We start from the raw sequence: 7199 nt of genomic DNA on the forward strand, positions 1-7199 counted from the left end.
ATTAAGGAAGGCATACAAAAGAACTATACTTGCAAATGGTTAAAACACAATGAAAAAACATCCCAGTGTTATGTAGTATTTTTACCACGTTCAACTTCTAAGGTTTATTTGTGTTGGACTAAAATTTCTTTTGACATTCTGCAGCTAATAGAGGTAATTTAGAGATAGAAAAATAGTCTGTGTGTCTGTGTGTGTGATGTGTATACAAAAACTGTTTGTAGTGGTGGTATTTTTATCCTCATCTTCTAAGAGAAAAAGACCAGTCCTAGTTCATGCTTTTTTTGTAATGCATAAAATACGTGGATTTTGGCAGCTGCCTCTTGCCTCTAGGCTTGTAAGTAGGTTTGTCCCTGCAAGATGTGGGTAATTATTATATATGTGTGATGTATTAGTTGCTGCACCAGTATTGCCATGTAAACTTAGTTGCCCTTTTTTATATATATATATATGTATTCTCTGTAAATCTAGTTTTAAAAGGGTAAATATTATAAACTGGTTGCTCAAGAGCAGCACGCTATAAAAAAAGTAATAAGCACATCAGTAAAAGTGTTGGAGGTAGTAATAAAACTGCACTATAATCCTTCTACCAATTTATTGAACTCTAACTATAGTTATCTATGACAATTAACTGCTGCGTATTGTACATTGACCCTTTGTAAGGAGCTGTATATGCAGTGGTACTCCATGTGGCTTCAGTGCCTTAAACTTTAGGTTTTCAAGCAAAGGTGTCATCTAATTTGATAATACAGTTTGCTTGTTGCTTTTCCCTTTTTGTCCATCTTTCCTTTCAACAAAATAGGACACCCAGTTACTTTGGGGAGAACATCTTTGTCACAAAAATGAAGTATTTTTGCAAAATGAAAGTAAACACATGACTTATTTTAGATTTCATCAGTGTCTTTAAAAGTAGTAATACTGCAAAAGGTGGTAAACATTTAAGCATTGCAGTCTCTGCTCCATTGGAACACACAACTCCTGTGCCCTGCTGGGTGTCCAGGGGTGGTTTTGATTCCCAGAGCCGTTTCCATGTGCTGAATGTTCACCAAGAGCTGGCCTGTGTAAGCTCAGGAGTGCAGCTGTAAATACTCCGGCGAGTTGCGTAGCAGATGTATGATACTGTGAGGTGAAATTACAAAGCATTATTTCTCATTAAATGTAAGAGGTCACTCTTAGTCTAACGTTTAAATTTTCTAAATTCAGTCTTCCAGAAGATGATTGTTTATATTTAAAATGTCCTAAAATGTCCTCAAACTGCTGAAGTGTGTTGGAAGTTGAGACGACAGCTTTTTTAATTCAGTTGTTTGTTGCCTTGGCACAGGAGTTTCTATATATTTAGTGAGTGTCCCTGAATTCCAAGAAGATCTTTAAAATGGCAAGCAGTTACGTTTGAAGTTTGGATCTCATGATGTCAATATAGATATGTAGTAAAATATTCCAGGGTGTGGTGATACTTAATCATTAGTGATTGAGACTTGGGGCATTTCCTGAATATTAATGCTGGGTATGAATGTTGCTTGCCTATGGTGAAATTATCACCAGATACTTCTTCTCTCCCCTCTCTTTTTTTATTGATTGCTAATGCAGAAGGGATAAATGCAGAGCTAGGTCAGACAAATATTCGAAATACTCTGTGAGGCACAGTGCTCAGGACAGAACACTTGTACTGCCTTTGTACCTTGTGGATTTCATAATTATCATGTTGCATGAAAATGGTTATTTTTTTTTTTCCCTCTAGTGACTTAATCTGTAGTTACACAGCTCAGGCTGTAAGTTGTCAACCAGGATTCCTTCCCTCAGAATCACTTGGTAGAGTCCAGCATTGTCACAAGCTTCTGGTCTTGATGAAGCTGATGTAGAATTTTCTCTAATTGTGTAAGTGTAACTGCCGCTAAGGGTAAACTGATACGATGCCACACCTTGGATGTACTTTAGTACTTAATCTGCCCCTTAGGAAAGGATTGACTAGCTCATGTCAGTGCAGTGCTTTATAAAAAACTTACTCATAAAAATGTTTATAGCTAGGTTTACATGATTAATGTTTTTAGAGAAATGTAACCTTTTGCTGCCAACACCAACTGTTAATAACCTACTAAAATACGTAACTTAAACATTTCATAAATGTGTTTGGAACACACAGCATGTGCCGTTGGTTATGTTGTGTGCTATAGGTCTAAACTCCTGAAAGGTCCCTCTTAATTCCTGAACAAAAGTACAGGAGGAGGTGCCAGCGAATATCATTATCCTGTAGGTACACTGGTGTTATCTGATTTCCAGGTAGTAAATTCATAGGGCATTCCTGCATATTGTTTGCATGTGTTGAAAATACTCTCTTGTATCTGGTGGGAATAAACTTGGTTTATCTTTCTGTGAAACTTTCCACAGAGAAAGAGGTTTTCCAATCCTGTATATTAAACATTTGGAAGGAAAGCCTCGTCCCTCTTGTAAGTCAGTGATTGCTACAGCAGGGTCCATTCTCCCCTTTTTCCTCCCAGTAGCTGGGAAGTATCTTCTTACCCCGTGGCTGAGAAGCAGCTTCTCTTACTTAAATGAAGAAGTGTTTCATGTAGTCAGTTTTATGTATCTCATAAATAATATATTTTAGAATGTTGTAGATACTGATGATTCACCAAATTCCTTTAATCAAATCTGTGGTACTAAGCACACATTTTCTGTAACAGTGGCATCTGGTCTGCTGAAATTTCTAGGAAGAGAATTTCTAAGAATCAGTTCAACACTAGTTTAGACCACTGGTTTGTGTAGTCCAGTATTATGTGTCAGAAATGGCACTTGGGGAGGATTAGGGAAAAAGTGTAAGAGAGATTCACTGTGATTCCTCTTCAAGTTCTGCCACTGCCACTTCAGGAACTCCAGGAAGCAAAATTCGTAACAAGTTGTGAAGTTAAGTCACATTCAGTATGTTTGTCTGTTTCTTTAAAAAGACTAGTACTTGAATAATCTAAAAAATCCTCATTTTCCTTTTGAAGTTTCAAGTTTTCCTTCGTTTCAAATAGAGTGCAAATCCAGTGAAACAGTTGTGTTGCCTGGTTTAATACCTCTGCATTAGCTGGGTGCCACTGAGGTCAATTAGATTCTGGTAGAACCAAGGTATCTCCAGCTTCTCAGAGCTTTTGCTGGGGTTTTGTTGAACCCATGGTAGCAGCTGATTGGATCAATAATTGTGCCCAAGCAATACTGTTTAAGTAATTTGCAGTGTTACACATACTCTCTTGAGATTATTTTCTTCTCCTGTGTATAAATTTCTCATTCAAACAATATTATTAATATTTAAAGGACCATATGTTGTGAAAGTAATTGGACAGTTATGATGATGTGCTGTATATTCTAACTGATGAGCTAAGTATCAGCAAGAAATTTTTCACATGAATTTTGGCCTAACATTCTCATTCATTACATACTGTCAGCATGAACTGTGTCTTTTACTTTTTTGTTATCATTTAGAAATGTCAGGTCAGGGCCAGGACATGATAATTGTGCCGTTGCCACAGTTTGACTTAAATTACAACAATATAACTTCCCTTTTATCAGGGAAATGAAAATTAATGTGCTTATTCAGGTATAATTATTTCCAATTTTAAGCTCAGTAAAAGGTCATTCTTCTTACAGGTTGAGTTCAAATATATGTAGATGTTAAATACAGTGAAGTGAAAGTTTCTTCACATTGTGGCTTCCAGACTTCTTAATAAGAGCTGTTTGGAATTTTTCCAGTTAATTTATGTTGCATTAGGGAAGGCTCTAGTTTGGATCCAGAGTTTGTCCAAAACATCCATGAACCATTCTGGTTCTAAATGGTTCCTTCCTGGTTAAATAAACTGCCTTGGTACTAATGGTGGGGTTCCCTGGAAGTCCAGAATCATGGTCGAGTGTGGCCTGAAAGTGTTTTCCCTTACTATGCATTTTAAGTGAGTGTGCATAATGGGAAATACAATATCTAGGTAAGGGAACCGTGCATTGTGTTCTGAGATTCATTTCTACAGCTCCTCTGTATCGAAGGAAGACCAAAACAAAATTATTTCAGAAGTAGCAGTACGGAAACTTGAGTTTCTTTCAATAAATTGACTCCAGCTTTTCTGTAAATAGAGCTCTAGATGTCTAAAAAAAGAAAAATAGGTATTTTTGATGTGTTTTAGCTGACAGTGTCTCCTAAACAGCAGGAACATCAGGTAGATGCTGTTGCCTGAAACAATATTCCCTGACACTAGCTGAAGAATTTTGCTGATGGGTTTAATGTGGTGCTGACAGTGTCGGTGCTTGGAAGGAAGTAGGGGTATTTTTGTTGTTGCCTGGTAATATTTGGTGTTTACTTACAAATACTTTTCTTATATCATCTTCACTTCTGGTAGTGCAAAACTTCTAATAGCTGGAAAAGAAATTAAAATATCTTGTATCATATGAAATATAATTATAGAAATCAGTGTTGATACTTAAAGGCAGCTATTCCCTGATACTTCCTGCTCTCTGGGCCACCAGAGGTAACTAATACAAAAATACCTGAGTTTGGGCTTGTTACCAGGGTGGTGCAGCCTTTGAGACTGATAGTTTTGGTGTCAAGTTGCTTTTGGAGAATTTACTTATAGATTTGATTCTTTGTGCTTTTGCCTTATGCTTCCTTTTTCCAGTGTTGGCTTTGAAATTCAACATGGTTCATCTCTTTTGCATGGCAGGTTGGTTATCAACAACTTCTGTGTTACTTCTTGGGCTGTTAAGAGAGTAACTTTGCTTGTCTAAGTGTGTCAGGGTATTTGTGTGTAAATACACTGGAACTTTACTGAGCGTATGAGGAAAGTATGCTAATAGCTACAATTTTCATTTAGCTTTGCTGAGTTTAAAGTTTAATTTGGCTGTACTTAGAGACTGCCTTTCTTAAGATCATAATTTATTCAAGTGATTTTTCACCCCTGTTACTTTGGAAGACTAAAACGGAGAAAACTTTTTCAGAACATGAAACTGGCCAAAACCACTGGCAATAGCACAAGTAAGGTGCAATGGAAAACTTTTCCTCCTGTAGTTTTACAGTTTCAGGAGACATAAGTGTTGTTTGTAACAACAGGGGATTTGAAAATATTAGAAAACAGATTTTAAAACTTACAGGAGAGTCTGTGCTTCCTTGACTTCTTTGTCTAAAACAATAATCACAGAAGTTTCCCGTGAGCTGTGTAGGAAATGTGAATACTTTGGTTGTTCACTTAACAGATATAAACTATACCTTTTTCTTTTACGTTGAGGGCAGCCTTAACTTGATCTGAATGACCTTTGCTGTAACCAAGCCAGTGTTACCGTACCTCAGAGCTTTAGGGTTGGAACATGCTAATCTAGAGGGGAAAGTTTTGTGTGTCCCTTCCAGTGATGTTCCAGGGGGTGTTAGAACAGCTTTGGTGTCTGCAGAGGGCTCAGTGGCACCAGTGACAGGAGGAGACCTTTCGTAAGAAAAAGCAGGTGTTGGTTTAGACCGACAAGCTTTTTGCTCTCCTGAAATCTTTTTTTAGAAGGATGCTAAGACTTGTGCAAGATGTTCCCTGCTGGATTCCCTGTGGTGAGTCTTGTTTGGTGCTCACAGCAGTGTTGCTTTGTCGTAGCTGGTCTGAGCACTCCAGCTATGGGGGACATTCAGTCCCTGTCTGGTGCCACCTTGAAATTTGGCATGGTCTTGTCTCAGTAAAAATTTAGTAGTAAAATCAGTGGTATGGGGAGATGCAAAATAAATAGCAATGCATTCAGGTTACTTGAGACTGTATGCAAAAGTTCTGATTTTCTGATCCAAGTGCTCTTTCACTGAAACTAACTCACACTGAATTTTGCTTGTTTTAATTCTCGTCATCTCATGGCATAATATACTTGCTTCTTACTACACAGATACAAACCTTTATAAACATGAGGCTGGGTATTGATCTGTGGAGCTCCATGTGAGCGGGTAATCAGGGGTAACAGAGCTGAGTGGTTTATTTCTGGTGGATGTTGGTGGGTTTGCTCTGTTGAGGATTACTTGCTCACTGACACGTTGTGCTAGTTTGAAAACAAACCAGCGGGAGGCACCAAGTCAGAATAACAATTTAATGGAAATTAAAGAAAAGGAGGAAAAAAAGGTAAAAGAAAACACTGTCAAACTGACAGAGTCAAGGTACAACCTGACAGACACCCTGTTAGGCAGGGTGGTGGTAGCAGTCTGGTAGAATGGTGGCTGCAGTCCTCTGAAGCAGTGATCCTGTAGTGAAACAGTCTGCTCTTCCTCTGGAAGTCCAGTGGTGGCTGTGTAGCTCCTGTCCTCTGGAAATCCAGTGGGAAGCCCGGTGTCTCTGGTGTTCAGCCTCAGCTTATATCCACGATGGGATGCTTGGTTCCTCCCTCTGGGTGGAGCATCTCACAATGGGGTAACGAGTCATGAGGCCAAGTGTTGATTAGGCTCATTAACAGAAGATAGTCCGGAGGGAGTTATCTCTGAGTCAGGCGGCAGGACAATGATGGGCAATTAACAGCAAGATAGTCTGGGGGGAAGGAGGCAAGGAAACACTGCCCCACCTGATTTTAACAGCTGATGGGGATGGTAATAGAATACACTGCAACCCAGGACACACGTGTGCCAGAGGTAAGGGAAGATCAATTAACAGTGATTGGGACTCTGGAAAAAAATATTTTAAAACCACCCTGAATAGAGAAGAAACTGCTTTTAATTCCAGTTTGGAGCAGAATTGAAGTGTGTCTGTGTTCGAATGTAGAGTAACAGCTCTGGTTAACCAGTGGATTGCTGGAAGCTGTGAGGACACACTGAAGCTCACAAGATTTTGTTTTAAAGATGGCACAACGTGGCAAAAGTACTGGACATATTAATGTGAAATATAGACAGCCTTAGCTGAGTGTTGTGTATGATGCTGAGGATTTCACTCAGAGCCAAGTACAGCCATGTGGTTTTTTTTGTTTGCTTTGCTTTTGCCTGATATGCTGCTTTAGCCTCCTGAACATCTTTTTGGAGAAAAGCTTTCTTCTGTCATAGTTACTCTGAATTGCCTTTTGCAGACACAGTCAGTTTGCCTCCTTTCCCCTATCAACAAGGATTCCAAGCTTGTGCTCACACAGTACTGCTGTGATAGATGTGCACAAGTGAAGTAGAAATACTAGAAGTCAAGGATAAACTCATTTGTTGTACAAAAATAACTGCAAAACACTCTGTTGTGATAACTTACAAA

The sequence above is a fragment of the Corvus kubaryi genome, unplaced genomic scaffold (genome assembly GCF_017639235.1).
Source record: "Corvus kubaryi isolate FWS band 111438036 unplaced genomic scaffold, C.kubaryi_AGA036_p1.0 134, whole genome shotgun sequence".
Classification (NCBI taxonomy): domain Eukaryota; kingdom Metazoa; phylum Chordata; class Aves; order Passeriformes; family Corvidae; genus Corvus; species Corvus kubaryi.